Source organism: Apodemus sylvaticus, chromosome 2, assembly GCF_947179515.1.
Source record: "Apodemus sylvaticus chromosome 2, mApoSyl1.1, whole genome shotgun sequence".
Lineage (NCBI taxonomy): Eukaryota > Metazoa > Chordata > Mammalia > Rodentia > Muridae > Apodemus > Apodemus sylvaticus.
In genome coordinates, this window is record NC_067473.1 from 99,609,217 (window position 1) to 99,629,610 (window position 20,394).

Sequence of the window (20,394 nt, forward strand, 5' to 3'; positions counted from 1 at the left end):
GTGTCTTCAGTATTCTAAACTTCTGGGCTAATATCCACTTATCAGTGACTGCATTCCATGTGTGCTCTTTAGCGATTGCGTTAGGTCACTTAGGATGATATTTTCCAGATCCAACCATTTGACTAAGGAATTTCATGAATTCATTGTTTTGTATTGCTGAGTGGTATTCCATTGTACAAATATACCACATTTTCTGTATCCATTCCTTCATTGAGGGATATCTGGGTTCTTTCCAGCTTCTGGCTATTATAAATAAGACTGCTATGAACATAGTAGATCATATATCCTTATTGAATGCCAGGGAATCCACTGGGTATATGCCCATATATGAGGGTCCTCTGGAAGTGTCATGCCCACTTTTCTGAGGAACTGCCAGACTGATTTCCAGAGTGGTTTTACCAACTTGCAATCTGACCAGCAGTGGAGGAGTGTGCTTCTTTCTCCACATCCTACCCACCACCTGTTGTCCTTTGTGTTTTTAATCTTAGCCATTCTGACTGGAGTGAGGTGAAATCTCAGGGTTGTTTTGATTTGTATTTCCCTAATAACTAATGATGCTGAAAATTTCTTAAGGTGCTTCTCAGCCATTCAAATTTCTTCACGTGAAAATTCTTTGTTTAGTTCTGTACCCCATTTTTAATAGGGATATTTGGCTCTCTGGAGTCTACCTTCTTGAGTTCTTTATATATATTGGATATTAGCCTCTATCAGATATAGGGTTGGTGAAAATATTTACCAGTTTGTTGTTTGCCCTTTTGTCCAATTGACAGTGTCCTTGGCTTTACAGAAACTTTGTAATTTTATGAGGTCCCATTAGAAAATTCTTGATCTTAGAGCATAAGCTATTGGTGTTCTGTTCAGGAACTTTTCCCCTGTGCCCATGTCCACAAGGGTCTTCCCCAGTTTCTTTTCTATTGGTTTTAGTGTGTCTGGTTTTATGTGGAGGTCCTTGATCCACTTCGAGATGAGTTAGTACAAGGAGATAAGAATGGATCAATTCTCATACTTCTGCAAACTGACTTCCAGTTGAGCTAGCACTATTTGTTGAAAAGGCTATCTTTTTTCCATTGGATGTTTCGGCTCCTTTGTCAAAGATCAAGAGACCATAGGTGTTTGGGTTCATTTCTGTGTCTTCAATCTTTTTCCATTGATCTACCTTCCTATAAATGTACCAATAACATGCAGATTTTAACACTATTGCTCTGTAGTACTCCTTGAGTGTACAGAGCCGTATTGGGGCAATCATGCCCGTGGTTTGAGTTTGACATTGGTCAAGGACAATTCCTGGCTTCGGGCAGGAATCTGCCCTTAGGATACAATAGGGAAGTAGATTAAAGCAGGAATTTTTATCCTTGGGTGGAGTGCTAAGAGTGTACTTGACTTTGGTCAAGGTTAACTTCTCCCAGATAGCCAGGATCCTGCTCTACCTAGGGTAGAGTGCTTGAAGTAAAGGTTAAGTTCATTGTTCCTCCAGGTCTAGGAATTCCTGAATAAAGCAGGTGACCCACCCAGCTGCCAGAGCAATCAAGAAGAGGACCTCCAAGAGAAGCTAGACAACTTCCACCGGAACTCAGCACGGAGTCTCAGGGAAGGGTTTGCCAAAACTGTTAAAAGGTCTGGCACCATTAAAGTTTCCGGCTTTGATCAGTGAATATTGTCTTGGCCCTTCTTCTTTTCGCCCCTTCCCTATCCATCCCTCAGCTTCTGTTCCAGCAACCTACTTTGTAATAGCTGCAGGCAGCTAAGGAATACAACAGAGTGGCGTCCGGATGCGGGGCTGGATTCAAGAAGACTTCCTGAGGTGACCATGTCTTGGCGAAGCTTCACGGAAAATGGAAAAAGGAAAAGATGGTATCCTGCATGGTGAGCAACTGTAAGTGCTAAAAAATATGGACTAAGTAAGGCAGTATGGACCCAGTGCTGTACTCGCTTAGGGGACAAACAATGGAATATGGGGAAGGAATTTGGTAGGCATTTGTCCAAAGCTCATAAGAGCTGATTCAGGCGAAAAAGAAAAGGGTTTTAAATATAGGCATAGGTCCGCAGCCTCCTTAAAAGAGCTGCTTTAAAGAGGAAAATGGATGCAATTGCTTAACAATAAGCGTGCTTTTCTTTCTGTGTATCTTTCTGTGTTTGTCCCAGTGCGCTGACTGTTTGTCTATGTGTATGTTTATGTCCTCTCTGTGTTTTTGTGTGAATGACTGTTTGTTTCATGTTAAAAAGAAAAATTGGTAAGGATTTCATCTGCTGGCAACCTCTTGAGCCAGCCGCAGTTTGTATGGGGACCGATTTAAAGCTGCGCTGCAGCAGCGCAGCTCACTCACCCAAGAGCCAAACATAGCTGGGGGGAAAGCCGCTTTTAAAAGCCCAGAAGCCTCAAGTTTGGGAAAACTTTGGTTTGGCTTGTGAAATTTGTGTAATCGCTTTATACTTGTTTCTAATTGGTCTTAACGGAATAAGGTTTTACATATTTTGACTAAAGAGTTATAAATTAATTGGTTATGATTTAAAAGGCATAGTGAAAAGGTTAGTTTAAAACTGGTGGTTCAGTGTTGGAGCCATCTTAACTAGCTACACATGGCCTGATGCAACTCATGCTTTGTTCTTGTTTATAATTGGTCTTAATGGTATATTTTGCATGTCTTGACTACATAGAGTATTGGCTTGTAAGTCATTGGACATGATTTAAAAGGTATAATGTTATAACAAAAAGTTAGATTAAAGCTGGTAGTTAGGGTAGTCACCATTTTTAAACAACACGTGGCATGACGCAACCCAGGAAATACAGGCCTTTAAGATGCTCCTAAATTGGCATGGTGTTTTGTGTGAATCTTAACCTAGAAATTAGACTTATAAAGATTAAGATTTAAAATAATGTCTCTTTAAAAAGTTATACTGTCATACACTTGAACATAAGAACTGGCAGACAAACCTTGTGCTATAAAAATGTGTTTGCCATTGATATTAAAGAAATCAGATTGTTTAAAATTGGTATTTGCTTCCAAAATTGCAGTTGTGCTCTAATGCAAGGAAAAATTGAGTTAACAATAAAAATCGTCAGTGTGTCATTGGCTGCAGTTTTCAGTTTGCAGGCTCACAATTCATAAAATATCTTGTAATTAAGATAATTTTGGGAGTGATACAGCTGTGGCTTTTATAGGCCCATTGCCACTTTTCCACAAATTTATAGGCTACAATGGTAGGAGCAAAATTTAACCCTTCAAGATTAAAAAGGAGTTCTCAGTAGAAATATTTTTGATATTAAGCAGGTTCCTTTGACTATGAAATTACAGATTCCTTTTGTTAGTTAATCCTCAATGTCTTGGCAGGACAGGTAGTTTTGGGTCTGGTCTTAGATAAAAGGCTCAGATTAGAAGATATTTACATTTGAGGAATCTCATACAATGTCCTTGCCAAGGACTCAAGGTGGATCCTAGGGCAGATTAAAAAAGAAAAAAAAAAAAAAAACCTTACATTTGAGTTAATGCAAAGCTTAGAGCTGCCTCAGGGGAAGCTAGTGAGGAAGCTTTGAGAAATTCTTTCTGCCTTACAGGTCCCACCTAGGGTGTGTTTGGCTTAAAAAAATTCTTGACTTATCCAGGTGTGGGTTAAAATTCAATTCAAATCTATGAAAGGTCAATGAGGCTATAAAGGCATTAACATTTGGCCTGTCTACTCCCTACAAAATTATTGTGGATTTAAAGGGTTGGTTTTTGCTTTACATTCTGATAATTATAAAAGCATTTGCTTCTAACTTTAAAGAAACAACAAAGCAATTTCATTAGAAGGTTTTTGCCTCAAGGGATGGCTAATAATAGTCTTACCTCATGTGAGAAAAAATGTTTTGTCTCTGTTTCAATACAAGAAGTTAGGATCTTAAATTTTTCAGTGTATAATGTTCATAGAATGTTTGTTACAGGCCTTTGCTCCTAACTATGGACTTTTAAAATTTTTAGGTAAATGATTTTCAAAGGTTGTTAGGATATATTAATTGGCTTTATCTTATATTTACCTCATCTTAAGCTTGCCACAGGAGGTCTTAAACCTCTGTTCTCAAGGTAGAAAATGTTTGTTCCTTGCTTCAAGCAGCAATCAAATTAATTCTTATTGATGGTTGATCTATTACATGGCAAGCATTTTTAGGCAAAATTAATAATTTTTATCCAAAAGATAATTTGTAACTATCAGACCACATGTTTATTCCATTAAGTTTTTCCCTGCTTCAGCACAAATATTTTGTGTTTTGTGCACATCAAATTATAAGGATTTATTCTTGATGTCCTCTATTTCTATCTCTACCACATAATGGTGTTAATCCTAGAGGACTTAATTATTACAGATAAATGATACTCATATTTCTAATTTAGAAGATTAAAATATGTGCGTGTGACTAATGATTCGTTTTTAGGCTTTCTAGTTGCAACTGCTCTAACAGAAAAAGCAACTAAAAATGCTACGTTTATGTTCTATAATTACATAGTTATTGCCTATGTTATGGTATCTACTTTGTGTTCTAACTTAAATTAATAAAACAATATCTTCTTGGAAGAGAGAAGAGAGGGGATATTGTGTTCCCGTGCATATCATTTAAATTATGCTTGCATATTTTTAAGAAAATTTTAAAATTTGGATGCCAAGGAACTCCTTGCTGAGTGTATATGACATCCTGTAATTAGGCATTGATGTTTATGCGAAATGAAGGAATTCACTTATTGACATGTGCCATGATCCTTATTTAATATTGGGGAAGAAGGCATGTCCCCTATGTTTTTTTCACAGAATGCTGCAGAAGCATGCTAGCTGCCAGAGTGATTGGTGTGGCATGCAGAAGATATGCTGACTGTGTGCTTGCTAAATGCCCAGACAATGGTAACATAAGAGCTATATTGGGTGTATGTTCTTGAATTGCCTTAATTGTCAAATGTCCCAGTTTAGATAAGTTGCCTAGCTTCAAGCTTTTAGACTTTGTGGGACAGAACATGGAGACTGTTAAGCTAGCTTAGGAAAAATTAATCTAAAGAGGAGTTATGATTACTTTTTTCTTTAATTTGATCAGCTGACTCAACCATAGACTGGTCTAGAAATAATTCCAACATTGAAGATTCCAATTTTGAAGATGGTTAACAATCTTCTTCAGGCAGCTGTGTTAATTTAAAATAGAGTCTCTACTTTTCCTGAGAAATAGCAGCTTATCTCTTGATACACAAGGCTACCTCTCCCACCCCAGAGGCCAAGCTTTGTGTCTTTTGAGTTGTTAATTTGCAACTGAGTTGGATACTTCAGGGACAAGTTAATCCCATTCCACCTTTAATTCTTGACCTTGTTTGTTAAGCAGACTGGCTGTCTCCACCCAGCCTCACCTGGATGGAAGGATTGTGTGTCTGTTAAAGACACTTGCAGACCCCCTGGCTTCAAAACTTAAACAAGTGGATCTCCAAAAAGGGAGCCACATAGAACTCAGATCTATGTCTGTTTGTTTATGAACAAACATGGGTACCAGTGAGACATGCAAGGCAAGGCATTGCATGGGGAGGTGAATTTCTGCTTCTGAGTCCCCAGGAAGTACACCTATTTGCATAGGAGTTAACTTGGAGAGGCTGTCCTTAAAATAAGGGAGCCTATTACCCCTCCTCTGAAAAAGACATTGTACAATATTTAAGAGGAATTATTCCCCTCAATTCTTTCCCTCCTGGTTACGGCACACCTTCTTATTAAGGATATTTATCCACTTTTTTTCTACCTCCTCGTTTTCGAATTAATAAAAAAGGGAGGAAATGTACAGAGCCATATTGGGGCAGTCATGCACATGGTTTGAATTTGATGTTGGTCAAGGACAATCCCTGGCTTCAGGCAGGAATCTGCCTTTAGGACATAATAGGGAAGTAGGTTAAAGCAGGAATTTTTATCCTTGGGTGGAGTGCTAAGAATGTACTTGACTATGGTCAAGGTTAACTTCTCCCAGATAGCGAGGTTCCTCCTCCACCTAGGGTAGAGTGCTCGAAGTAAAGGCTAAGTTAATTGTTCCTCCAGGTCTAGGAATTCCTGAATTAAGCAGGTGACCCACCAAGCTGCCAGAGCAGTCTAAGACGAGGACCTCAAAGAAAAGCTAGACAACTTCCACTGGGACTCAGTCCGGAGTCTGGGGGGAAGGGTTTGCCCAAACTGTTAAAAGGTCTGGCGCCATTAAAGTTTCCAGCTCCGATCAGTGAATATTGTCTTGGCCCTTCTTCTTTTTGCCCCTTCCATATCCATCCCTCAGCTTCTGTTCTAGCAACCCACTTTGTAATAGCTGCAGGCTATTCCCTGACATATTACTTGAGGTCAGGGATACTGATTCCCCCAGAATTTCTTTTACTGTTTAGAATAGTTTTAGCTGTCCTGGGCTTTTTGTTATTCCAGATGAATTTCAGAATTGCTCTAACTCTATGAAGAACTGAGTAGGGATTGTGATGGGGACTGTATTGAATCTGTAGATTGTTTTTGGCAAGATGGCCGGTTTTACTATAATAATCCTGCCAATCCATGAGCATGGCAGACTTTTCTATTTTCTGGGGTCTTCTTTGATTTCCTTCTTCAGAAACCTGAAGTTCTTGTCATACAGATCTTTCACTTGCTTCTATAGAGTCACCCCAAGATATTTTATATTATTTATGGCTATTGTGAAGGGTGTCATTTACCTAATTTCTTTCTCAGCCTGTTTATCCTTTGAAGTATAGGAAGGCTACTGATTTGCTTGAGTTGATTTTATAACCAGCCACTTTGCTGAAGTTGTTTATCAGCTGTAGGAGTTTTCTGGTGGAGTTTTTTGGGTCACTTAAATATACTATCATGTCATCTGCAAATAGTGATAATTTGACTTCTTCCTTTCCAATTTGTATCCCTATGACTTGCTTATGTGGTCCAATTGCACTAGCTAGAACTTCAAGTATGATATTGGAAAGATATGGAGAGAGAGGGGGCAGCCTTGTCTAGTCCGTGAATTTAGTGGGATTGCTTCAAGTTTCTCTCCATTTAGTTTCATGTTGGCTACCGATTTGCTGTATATTGCTTTTACTGTGTTTAGGTATGGGCCTTGATTTACTGTTCTTTCCAAGACTTTTAGCATGAAAGGATGCTGAATTTTGTCAAATGCATTTTCAGCATCTAATGAAATTACCATGTCATTTTTTCTTTGAGTTTGTTTATGTAGAGGATTGCATTGATGAATTTCCATATATTGAACCATCCCTGCATCCCTGGGATGAAGCCTACTTGATCATACTGAATGATCATTTTGATGTGTTCTTGGATTCAATTGGCAAGAATTTTGTTGAGTATTTTTGCATCGATATTCATAAGGGATATTGGCCTGAAATTCTCTTTTTTTGTTGGATCTTTGTGTGGTTTTGGTATCAGCATAGCTGTCGCTTTGGAGGAGTTGGGTAGTGTTCCTTCTGTTTCTATTTGTGGAATAATTTGAAAAGTATTGGTGTTGGGTCTTTTTTGAAGGTCTGATAGAATTCGGCACTGAAACCATCTGGTCTTGTGCTGTTTTTGGTTGGAAGATTTCTATGACCCCTTCTATTTCTTTAGGGGTTATGGGACTGTTTAAATGATCTATTTGATTCTGATTTAATTTTGGTATTTGGCATCTGTCTAGGAAATTGTCCATTTCCTCCAGATTTTCCTGTTGTGTTGAGTATAGGCTTTTGTAGTAGGATCTGATGATTCTTCGAATTTCCTCAGTTTCTGTTGTTTTATCTCCTTTTTCATTTCTAATTTTGTTAATTTGGATACTGACTTTGAGCCCTTTGGTTAGTCTGGCTAAGGGTTAATCTATCTTGTTGATTTTCTCAAAGAACCAGCTCCTGGTTTTATTGATTCCTTGTTGGATTTTATTTGTTTCTACTTGATTGATTTCAGCCCTGAGTTGGATGATTTCTTGTCTTCTACTCTTCCTTGGTGAATTAGCTTCTATTTCTTCCAGGGCTTTCAAATGTGCCGTTAAGCTGCTAGTGTAGTATTGAAGTCACCTACAATTATTGTGCTAGGTGCAATGTGTGCTTTGAGCTTAGTAAAATTTCTTTTACGAATAAGGTTACCCTTGCATTTGGAACATAGATGTTCAGGATTGAGAGTTCTTCTTGGTGTGTTTTTCCTTTGACCAGCAAGAAGTGTCCTTCTGTGTCTCTTTTGATAACTTTACCTTCAAAGTCAAATTTATCTGATATTAGAGTGGTTACTCCACCTTGTTTCCTGAGACATTTCCTTGTAAAATTGTCTTCCAGCCTTTTATGCTAAGGTAGCATTTGCTCTGACATTGAGGTGTGTTTCCTGTATGCAGCAAAATTTAAGACCTGTTTACGTATCCAGTCTCTTGGTCTATGAATTTTTATTGGGGGATTGAGTCTATTGATGTTAAGACATATTAAGGAATAGTGAGTATTGCTTTAGGTCATTTCTGACTGTTGTTTTTTATATTTGATTGGTTATCTTCTTTTGGGTTTGATGAAAGAAGGTTACTATCTTGCTTTTTCCAGGGTGTGGCCGAGAAGCTCCTTAAGAGATATTCAACATTATTAGTCATTAGGAAAATGCAAGTCAAAATAACCCTGAGATTTCACCTTACAACAGTCAGAATGGCTAAGGTTAAAAACTCAGGACAAAGCAGGTGTTGGCGAGGATGCGGACAAAAGTGAACACTCCTCCACTGCTGGTGATATTGTATGATGGTACAACCATTCTGGTAATCAGTCTGGCGATTCCTCAGAAAACTGAGCATGACATTTCTGGGGGACCCTGCTATACCACTCCTGGGCATATACCCAAAGGATTCCCTGGCATGCAATAAGGGCACGTGCTCCACTATGTTCATAGCAGCCTTATTTATAATAGCCAGAAGCTGGAAAGAATCCAGATGTCCCTCAGTGGAGGAATGGATACAGATAATGTGGTATAATTATACAATGGAATACTACTCAGCAATTAAAAATGAAGAATTCATGAAATTTTTAGGCAAATGTTTGGAACTAAAAAATATCATCCTCAGTTGATGTGGGAAGTGTCATGCCCACTAAGTGAAATGTCATGCCCACTAAGTGAAGGTAACACAATCACAAAAGAATACAATTGGTGAAAGAAGGTTACTATCTTGCTTTTTTCAGGGTGTAGTTTCCCTCCTTGTATTGGCGTTTTCTACCTATTATCCTTTGTAGGGCTGGATTTGTGGAAAGATATTGTGTAAATTTGTTTTTATCATGAAATGTCTTGGTTTCTCCATCTATGGTGATTGAGAGTTTTGCTGGGTATAGTAGTCTTGGCTGGCAAGTTTGTTCTCTTAGAGTCTGTATCACACCTGCCCAAGATCTTCTAGCTTTCATGTTCTCTGGTAAGAAATCTGGTGTAATTCTGATAGGTCTTCCTTGATATGTTACTTGGCCTTTTTCTCTTACTGTCTTTAATATTCTTTTTTTTGTTTAATATGTTTGGGGTTTTGATTATTATGTGATGGGAGATATTTCTGTTCTGATACAGTCTGTTTGGAGTTCTGTAGCCTTCTTGTCTATTCATGGGAAACTCTCTCTTTGGCTTAGGGAAGTTTTCTTACATAATTTTGTTGAAGATATTTGCTGGCACTTTAAGTTGTAAATCTTCCCTCTCATCTATATCTATAATCCTTAGGTTTGGTCTTCTCGTGTCCTGGATTTCCTGAATGTTTTGGGTTACAAGCATTTTGCTTTTTGCACTTTTTTTGACTGTTGTGTCAATGGTTTCTATGGTATCTTCGGCATCTGAGATTCTTTCTTCTATCCCTTGTATTCTGTTGTTGATATTTGCATCTATGGCCCCTGATTTCTTCCCAAGGTTTTGTATCTCCAAAGTTGTCTCCCTTTGTGATTTCTTAGTTGTTTCTACTTCTGTTTTTATGTCCTGGATGGTTTTGCTCAGTTCCTTCACTGTTTGTTTGTGTTTTCCTTTATATAGTTAAAAGACTTTTTTGTTTCTTCTTTAATGACTTCTGCCTGTTGACTCAATTTCTCCTCCATTTCCTTATGTGATTTTGGCATTTCCTCTTTATTGGCTTCTTCTTTTGATCCATATTCTCGTGCACTTCTTTAAGTGATTATTGTGTTTCCCTTGGAAGGGCTTCTAACTTCTTCATGTTCCCCTGTATTTCTTTAAGAGATTTATTTATGTCCTTTTTGATGATACTCTAACAGCATCATGACCAGTGATTTTAAAACCAAATCTTGTTTTTCTGGTATGTTGTGGTATCCAGGACTTGCTGTTGTTGGAGAATTGGGTTCAGATGCTGCCATATTGCCTTGATTTCTGTTAGTAAGGTTCCTGCATTTGCCTTTTGTCATCTGGTTGTCTCTGGTGTTAGTTGGTCCTGTTGTCACTGGCTGGTGCTTGAACCTCCTGTGGGCTTATTAGGCTATTTCCACACCAAGGGATGACTGGATTTCCCCTGGCACATATGCCTGATGTGCTGTACCACTCTTGGGTGCTGTTGGAGCCCTAGTGAACTTTGTCCCAAACAATGCTATGGTCAGGTTTTATTTGTGTTCCTAGTGTTGTCTGTCTAGTCTACCCAGTAGTGAAGATGGTGGATGCCATGAGTACCCCCTCCAAGCACCGATTACGCTGCAGGGTAAATGGCCCAAGATAGGGCTTGCTGCCAGTTTTCAAATGCTCTGCTGATGCTGGTTCTCGAATGCTCCACCTCTACTGAATAACCTGCTACTGCCCATTCTTGAGAGAGTATCAGGAAGTAGAATTTTCCCATGTCATATGTGGCATAGTTCTACCACATCCAATAGAAAGGGGCAGAGGTGATTAACCTGCTCCTGCCAGTTCTCTAGAAAGTGTCAGGACGTGGGATCTTCCCCATGTCAGATGTCGCACAGGTCTCCCTGCAGGACAGACACTCCCCTGCAGGATAAATGCCCAGACAGCTGTAGAGCTGCCCAGATCCCTCATGTGGAAAGAACATAGGCAGTCTGTGTCTCAAGCAATCCCCCACTTCGGTGTTCTCTGTGCACACTTGGCCACTAGAGCCAAGATGGTGTGTCACGTCCACCCTCACCAGCAAAGAGGACACAACACCAGGGAGTTTCTTCCTTATTATGGTTTATTCAGGAAACCTTGAATTAAGCTTATTTCTTCTTTTGGCGGCCCCGGGCTCTCTGCCAGCCTGACCTTATATAGCCTAGTCAGCCCCGTCTGCCAAGGGAGATAGCCGTTTCCTCATATGTGAACTAAGTGAGTTTGTCATTAGCATGTAAGTGTGACAAGGAATACAGCACACTGCGCATGTACTGAAGTGATTTACCACCAGGGAGCTGCATGTGGCCAGCTCCATCTTGTAATAGAGATGAACAAAGGGTGGCTTACTACATATCACCCTTTTTTGTTTTAATAGAAGCCGTCCCAGGTCAGGGCTAATCGGGTCACTGGCATCCTGCTGATCAATGACCCCTGACTTAGGTCATCTCTGCCACGACTTGGTCTTACCCATCAGAGGGTTACCCTATTGCTCACCGGGCCCCATGTCATAGGTTAATCCAAGCGCCGAGAAGTTGCCCGTCTTTGGGTATCATTGGATTCCAGACAGTATAGTATGTACAGTACTATATGCTCAGTGTACCCTGGAGCGAAGGCTTCTAAGATTTTAGAGAGGCCAGCCACACAGAGACGTCTTCCTGAGCATCCGTAGCTGCAAGAGCCTGATAAACTACAGCTCTATGAGCTGCATGATCTCGTCTAATACGGCAGAAGCACCAAAGGCAGACGAAAGCTGCTAAGCACATAAGGGCGGCTATAGCTAACAACCCAGCCCACTCTTTGATCCAAGAAAAGGCACTGGAGATCCACGAGGTCAGGTCCTCCATGGTGATTGGCTTCAGTCTTGTGGCATTAAGTGAAGCTATCTGAAATACAAGCTGTTTGGTTAGTAGTTCTCCCTCAAGAGACCAATTTCCTTTAAGGAATTCATTGATATTGTACTGACTTGCTTTTAGAGCTGTCATATTCACCTGGAGGGGAGTAATACACCATCCTTGGGTATGTTTAACACAAGATACCTGCACCATTGTTACAAGTGCATCAATTTCTTCTTGTAGAATATCTACTCTCTGATTCAAAAGTAGTATTCCAGCTTCTAAATGGGAATTATATTGATTTTGGGTCTGTAAGGCTCATGCAGACCGCTCAACTATACTATTCACTACCTCTGCAGTCTGCACTTGAGACGCCATGGCTACTGCAGCAGTAGCAGTGGCTGCTGCAGATATAGTAATGGCTGTAATAATGGCAGCAGTAATACCAAAATCTCTCTTGATATGGAACAATCGTCCTACAGGAAAAGTGTCTGGGTCTTCTATAACTGGAATGGGCACAAACATGGGTAGGTGAACTACCAAGGCAGTATCGTTGCTGCCATCCCAACATTCCAATAGATAGCATTGTGTATGGGTAATGTTACAATCTAGGTGATCACCAGACACATCGGTACTAATAAGGAAGAAAAGGGGTGGTTTGAGGCAAACCGGGGCAGGGGAATAACTCACGTTTTGCAAAAGTGAGTTTATGGTTATATTAAGAAGTCTGACTTCCCTTCTTTTAACGTTCCTAACAGCAGATATATTATAAGAAAAAATTCTTCTTCCTTAATGCAAGCAAGAGGAGTTAGTGGGGTAAAAGCATTTTGGTAATTTAACAAGATCCAATCATACCATGGCTGTGTATTCTGCGCTCCCGTTTGATTCCAAGTAAGCCTATAGTGTTCTACAGGTGGAGAGAAACTAAATCCTGGGATAATTGACCTATCTCTGGAGAAAGGTGATTGGCATTGTGTCGTCTGTGGAGGAAAATTTACAAAAGGCATGCAATTAGGCAGTAGTTACTTTTGAGGGAAGATCTGCTGAGTGTAAATGATTCCAGGTTCTCCTGGTCTAAGGCTATTGTGTAGAAATAAAAGGGTAGTTATGTTAATATTAGAAGAACTGCTTCTACCTCCACCTCCTTTAGCATCTCCTTGACTAATTTCCATGAGTGCTGCTGCCAAGATGCCTGGGGATGCTTGATAATTCTCAAGAGGATCTATCCAATGGCCCAAGGTGCCATTGCCCATACATATGCATGGCAAAGAGCTATTTTTAACTGTAAAACATAAAGTTCCTAAGAGCGAATAATTTGAGACTGTATACAAAGATGCAGGTTCTCCCGTTGGCTTAACACAAGGGAGACCATTGTCACTAGAAGTGGAAAACAGTGTAGGCAGCAGGGTGGAGTTATAATGAACAGGGAGTGGTATGGGCCAGGCTTTTGCTATGGCCCAAAGTGTGAGCTTCTCTGTCAACACTGGGGGTGGGGGGGAGACAAAGTATCAGGATCAGCATCCCTGAGTACTGGAATCTCAGCATTTTCTCTGCTCTTTTGAAGTATCACTTTTCGCGTCAGTCGTTCTGGCACCCAAATGGGATCATTCCAGTCCTGTGGGAAAACACAAACAGCTCCCCTAGATCTCGTTATGACGGGATCTGGGCCAACCCATAGATTGGACAATATATCTTTCCATTTTACCATTTCAGTCGATTGAGGGCAGTGAAGCAAATGTCGCTCAGCTGCAGACTGATTTTGTGAGTCCAGATATAAAAAATTTAAAGTGAAGAGAGCTAATGAGAGTCGTTCCTTTGGTGTTCTTCCATTCCCTATTCCTCCTTTTTGTTTTATTAAACATTCCTTCAAGGTGCGGTGGGCATGCTCTACAATGCCCTGACCTTGGGGATTATAGGGAAGGCCATGATTTAACTCTACATTCATTTGTTGGCAGAAAGACTGGAACGACTGATCAGTATAAGCTGGACCGTTATCTGTTTTTAACTGACAAGGCTGCCACCAGGCAGCCCATGCTTCAAGGCAATGTCCAATCACATTGCGAGCCTTCTCTCCACTCATGGCAGTAGCATGAATAATGCCAGAGCATATATGCACAGAGACATGAACATACTTTAAGGTTCCAAACTCAGATATATGAGTCACATCCATCTGCCATAATTTTAGGGGCAATAGGCCCTTTGGATTAACTCCTAGACCCGGGGGATAGTGAAAAACTATACATTGTTGGCACTCCAGCACGATTTGTCTTGCATCTGCATGGGAAAGATGGAATTTTTGTTGTAATGTCCTAGCTGAAACATGAAATTGTTGATGAAATTTTCGTGCAGCTTCCAGGGATGAGGCTAGGAAGGCATATTCCATTCTGGTGTAGCGATCAACAAGGACATTACCCTTACTCAGCAGACCTGGCAGACCAGAATGGGCTCTAATATGTTGTATAAAAAATTTTGAATCCTTGGACCATATAATTTTCTGTAATTCCTTCATAAGATGACTTACCGTACTAGTAGGTTTTATGGAGCCAGCTACTTCTAATATCTTAACAGGATTTACAACATAAGATGAATCCAAAAGTAAATTAAATGGAAAGGAGCATTTTTTGAAAACTTCTCACACAATTTGTAACTCAATCACCTGTGGGGAGCCAGGCTGATATTGGAACAAAACGGGCTCATTGTGCTTGATCATATAAGCTCCACAGCCTGTTTTAGATGCGTCTGTAAATATATTGGGGGCACCCGGCAAGGTTGCCTGTGCAGTTACTTTTGGAAACACCACAGGATGCTCCTTAAAAAATGAAAGCACAGGATGTCTGGGATAATGATTATCTATTAATCCATCAAAACAGCAGCGCAATATGGTCCAGTCATCAATTGTCCCACACAAAACCTGTACCTGAGAGGATACGATCAGTGATGCAGGATTTTTCCCAAAAAATTTGTAGACATTGTTGTATCCCTAGAAGGGCCAATTTAGCAACTGCAGTAGGGTAATGATCAATAGATTTTGCTGGTGAGGCTCTAGCATGCACCCACAACAGGGGGCCTTCCTGCCATAGCAGGCCTGTTGGCTGCAAAATGTAGACAAAATGCATAAAGCAATTTTCTCTCCTTCGTTGCAGCGAAACAACACTACATCTTGCAACCCTTGTTCTACTCTCTTGAGGGCTACTCTAGCCTCCTGTGTTAATATTCTGGGTGAATCCAAGGCCAAATCACCCGCCAAGAGGCTGAACAACGGCTTCAATTCATAATTAGGGATCTTAAGATACATTCTAATCCAATTTATGTCTCCTAGAAAATTTGAAAATCATTAAGGGTCTTAAGATTATCTTTTCTCAACTCTATTTTTTGAGGTACAATTGTTAAAGGACTTATTTTTGCCCCCAAGTAGGAGACCAAACTGCCTTTCTGAATCTTTTCAGGGGCTACCATCAGCACCTTATCTCCTAATAGTTTTACCAAATCATAATAAGCATGGTCCAAAGTCTTCTCTTCTTTACTAGTCAATAAAATATCATCTATGTAAAGGACACACCTAAGCTTTGGATACTTTTCCCTAAATGGGGCAATAACATTACTCACAAATAACTGACACATAGTGGGGCTATTTGCCATACCCTGTGGTAGAACTTTCCATTCAAATCTCTTATCAGGCTCTTCATGGTTACAAGACGGGATTGTAAAAGCAAATCTCTCCCTGTCCTTTGAACCGAGGGGAATCGAGAAGAAACAGTCCTTGATATTGATCACTATCACGGGCCGTGTACTGGGCAAAGATGATAATAATGGGAGCCCATGCTGCACAGGGCCCATAATTTGCATTTGCTGATTAATGGCCCGGAGGTCGTTCAATAATCTCCATTTTCCTGTTTTCTTTTTGATAACAAATAAGGGGGTATTCCAGGGAGAAACTGATGGCTGTATATGTTTAAGGGCCAACTGCTCATCCACAAGGGCATTTGCAGCTTTAAGTTTTTCAGAGGAAAGAGGCCACTGAGGAACCCACACCGGCTCCTCCGTCTTCCAGGTGATGCTTATGCCTTCCTCAGTGGCCCCTAGGAAAAACCCAGACCATGCCTGTCAGATTTTTGTCTGGCCTATAATAGGACTGGGATTGCCTTGTAAATACTCCCCCCAGTCCTTTGCCGGGAACATGCCCCATTTGCTTCATGAGGTGTTGTGACACATCAGAATAATCATTTGTTAACCTATAACCCATGTCCTTCAACAAGTCCCTTCCCCAAAGGGAAATGGGTAGCTCTAATACATAAAGTTGCATTGTCCCTGAATGTCCTTCCTGGTCTTGCCAGCTCAACTGCCTTGCACTGATATCTGGAATCTTAGCATAACACAGGCCTTGTAAGGTCTGGGAGGAAGTTTGGAGTGCCCAACTTGATGGCCAGTCCTTTTTTTGCAGTGATACTTTTGTCAGCTCCAGTGTCTAACAGGCCTTGTAATCTTTTTCCTTCTACTTTGAGCTCCATAACAGGTCGTTGGTCAAGATCCAATGCTAAGTATTCCAGGGAATTGCCTGAGGATACAAATCCTTGGGTCCCCTGTTGTATAGGATGGGCACTTTATGTGTGATGTAGACTGGGGAGGACTATTAACTGAGCTATCCTATCTCAAGGAGAAATGACAGTGATCCCTTTTGGTGACTCAGCCATAACTTTGACTACTCCTGTATAGTCAGGGTCTACAATTCCTGGGTGGATCCTGATTCCTTTAAGGGTTGTAGAGGATCTCCCAATAAGCAGGCCCACAGTATCAGAAGCAAGGGGTCCCTTAAAATCAGTATCCATTAGTTGGACCCCCATTTGAGGGGTTAATACAAGCCTGGAGGTGGAGGAAAAGTCCCACTTTGCAGAGCCATTAGTGGCTCTCCGTGCTCTCTCAGATGAATGAGGGAGGGCCATTGTTCTTGAACCTGGCTCACATTCTGCTCCTCCACTGCCCCATATATTTGCAAGCCCTGTGGGCGGGGGCCCCCGCTGGCCGTGTTTTGGTTGAGTGCCTCCATAGCCAAGGTTAAGTGGCTGTCCTTGGGCATTTTTAACTGAGCGACATTCGTTAGCCCAATGTTTCCCCTTTTTGCATTTTGGACACAGCCCTGGCTGTCTAGGGTACGAAGGACTGTCGGCAGCAGCCGGATTTCCTCTTTCAGGGCACTGGCATTTAAGACGCCCCATCTTGCCATATTTAAAACATGTACCTGGCCGTGACCTCTTGCCTTGTGTTAGCTGTACCACGACTGCAGCAAGACCTGCAGGTCCCCCCAGGTCCCTACACACCTTCATCCATTCCTTTTTCCTTTATTTTTATAGGGAGTTATAGCCATTCTACACTCCTTTGTACACTGTTCCAGTATGAGCTGTTTCAGCATGGGTCCTGCCAGGTCCACATTGCCAAAAATTCTAGTGGCAGTTTCTAAAAGTCTGGCAACAAAATCAGAAAAGGGCTCCATCGGTCCTTGTATAACCTTGGTAATATTACCAGTTCCCTCTCCCTTATTAGGGAGGGACTTCAAAGCCTTTATAGAGATATTATTAATCTGCTCATATACCTGGACTGGATAGTGAATCTGCTGATTGGCATGTCTCCTGTGTCCCAAAAGCATCTCTCTGTCCCACTGCAGAGTGCCTGCAGCTATGTTAGCAGCTTCCTGTTCCATGGCAAATTCTATGAGAAAAGCTCTCCACTCCAGGTACTGTCCTGGGGTTAGGCAGGCATGAATGAGTGAGTTCCAATCTTCAGGAGTTAAGCACTGCCTTGCAAGCAATTCAACCTGAGCTACCATAAAGGCGGCAGAGGTCCCATAGTTTCTGACTGATTCAGCTAAAGATTTAATAAATTTAAAATCTAGGGCTTCATAAGTCCTCTGGCCTTGCAGCTCCTGAAGCACTGGGTAAGCCAGAGAGAGCTCCGCTCAGACCCACCCCCAGACTTCCAGGCAAAAGGAATGCCCACAAAGTGTGGGAGGGGGAGGGGGAGGGTGCACTGAAGAAACGCCTTCCTGGTAAGGAGGCAGGGCTGGCATAGGGAAGTGGCACTCTGCCGCCTTGGCGGGAATCTGTCTTTTGTCTTTGAATCTCTTTCTTCTTTTTAGTACTGCTGCCTCTAACTTGCTCATGAGAGCCTGAATTTCTTCTTCACTGTGGGAATCCTCAGATTCCGTTTGTCCTAAGTCCCTGAGGCTAGGATATAGAGACCCTCTCCTATCTCCCTTTTCACTTTCAGCTTTTTCTGACCTTTCTTCCTTGATCATTTCCAAAGCATTTTGGCCATTCTCAAGGGCCTTGCAACATCTGTGATCTTCTAGACAGCCCCTCACCAATTTCCAAACAGGCTTCACCCCCAGTTTCAGGGAGCCTTGTTGCTAGGCGAAATCCAAATCCTTGCCTAATTTATCCCAGCAGGGTACCGTAAGGTTCCCTGAGAAGGCAAACCAAGGAGCTACTGTACTGTATCAAATTCATTCAGGAATCTCTCCAGGGTGGATTTCTTAAGTTTTAAGTTTTTAGACAATAACAGCTCCTGTAGAGCCAGAAATATTGGATGTGACTGGGAAGTCCCCATCCTAAATAAGTTTCCTTTATCACTGCTATTGCATAATTAGAGGCAGAATCTACACTGCTCCCAATTAACCAGGCAGGCTAGAAGGGAGTGTGCAGCTTTAAAAACAGCGTTGAGAACTTTTTTTCTTGTAATTCCCACGGTTCTTAACCTCAGAGTTTGTTTTTAGTTGATTACTATGCAAATCCTCTTTCCTTTTGTTCCACAACAAACTTTTCCCCCCTGCTCTGCCTTAATCTGCAGGGCAGGGCTAACTAGCCACACTTTCCGTTGCCTGTACTTCAGACCGGAGACCCCGTGGCCTCTTTTACCAATTAATCTTTCTTTTACAACTTAAAACTTGCCCCAAATGCCGGGAACTTGATATCCTCCCAATATACCGGGAATTTTTAATTTAATTAACCCCACTAACTGGGTACTTACTAGTGCACTGTTACCCCTGACCATAAAAAGGTTCTGAAGACTCCATATGGGCCACCAAAAATGTCACGTCCACCCTCGCCAACAAAGAGGACACAACACCAGGGAGTTTCTTCCTTATTATGGTTTATTCAGGAAACCTTGAATTAAGCTTATTTCTTCTTTTGGTGGCCCTGGGCTCTCTGCCAGCCTGACCTTATATAGCCTAGTCAGCCCCATCTGCCAAAGGAGATAGCCAGTCATTTCCTCATAGGGGAACTAAGTGAGTTCTTCATTAGCATGTAAGTGTGATAAGGAATACAGCACACTGTGCACGTATTGAAGTGATTTACCACCAGGGAGCTGCATGTTGCCAGTGCCATCTTGTAAAAGAGATGAACAAAGGGTGGCTTACTACAATGGTGGCAACCTCAGACCACATGGCTCTGTCTAACCATGGGACTCCCTGCAAGTCAGATGCTCCCCTGCAGCATAAGTGCCCAGGCAGCTATAGAGCTGCCCAGCTTCCTCATGTGGAAGGAACCCAGGCAGGCTGTGTCCTGAGCAATCCTTCACTCTGGTGTCCTCTGCATACCTGGCTGAGCTGGCTGCTTTGTCACAGGAGCCAAGATGGTAGCAACCTCAGTCCACAGGGCTCCATTTCACTAATTAACTTTTTACCAACATGAAAAAAAATCACAAGATATCTGTTGTTTAATAATTATGGATGTTTTGAAGAACTACACAAAAGGTGTATCTGGGCACATCTCTGTTACAGGCTTCTTTTCTTCATTTTTGATCTACTACATACCCTGCAGTATTATTTCTTTTTCTGTTCAGTAAAAAGAATTTCCACACTCTGGTTTTATTTGAAGGCAATGGGCTGGCATGGTGGCTCTATGGGGAAAGTTCTTCGCCCCATAGTTGCGAGGACTTGGCTCACATCCCAGGTACCTACAAAAATCCAGACACGGAAGCAACATGGACTGTATTTGGAGTTATGCTGTGGAAAGATGAGAGACAGAAACAAGAGAATCCCATAAGAGCCTGGCACAAAAATCATTTCATGAGTAGGAGTGAACAAAAGACCTTGTCTCAGATCTACACCCAAACTTGTCTTCTGATCTCCACCCACATACCATGGCAAGAGAACTTGCACTTCAAACATAAACATGAACAAATATACAAACACACGAAGACACATCATACACAGAGATTTAAAACAAGTATTTAAATCAATAAGGTACTATACCAAGAATTACATAACTCCTTTTCTTCAAATAATTTATTTCTATTCAGTCTCAGATAATACTTCTATTGGGTATCTAAAATTTTGAAGGATCAAATTGTTCTTGAAATAACTTACATTACCTACATACTACATCCCCAATTCACTCCCCCAACTCACACCTCCAATAGCATAGAAGGTAAGTATTTAATAGAGTAGAACACAAGAAAAAGCTGGGTGGTGGTATTGTACACCAATCACAGCATTCCAGAGGCAAAGACAGGAGGATCTGGTCTACAAAATAAGTTT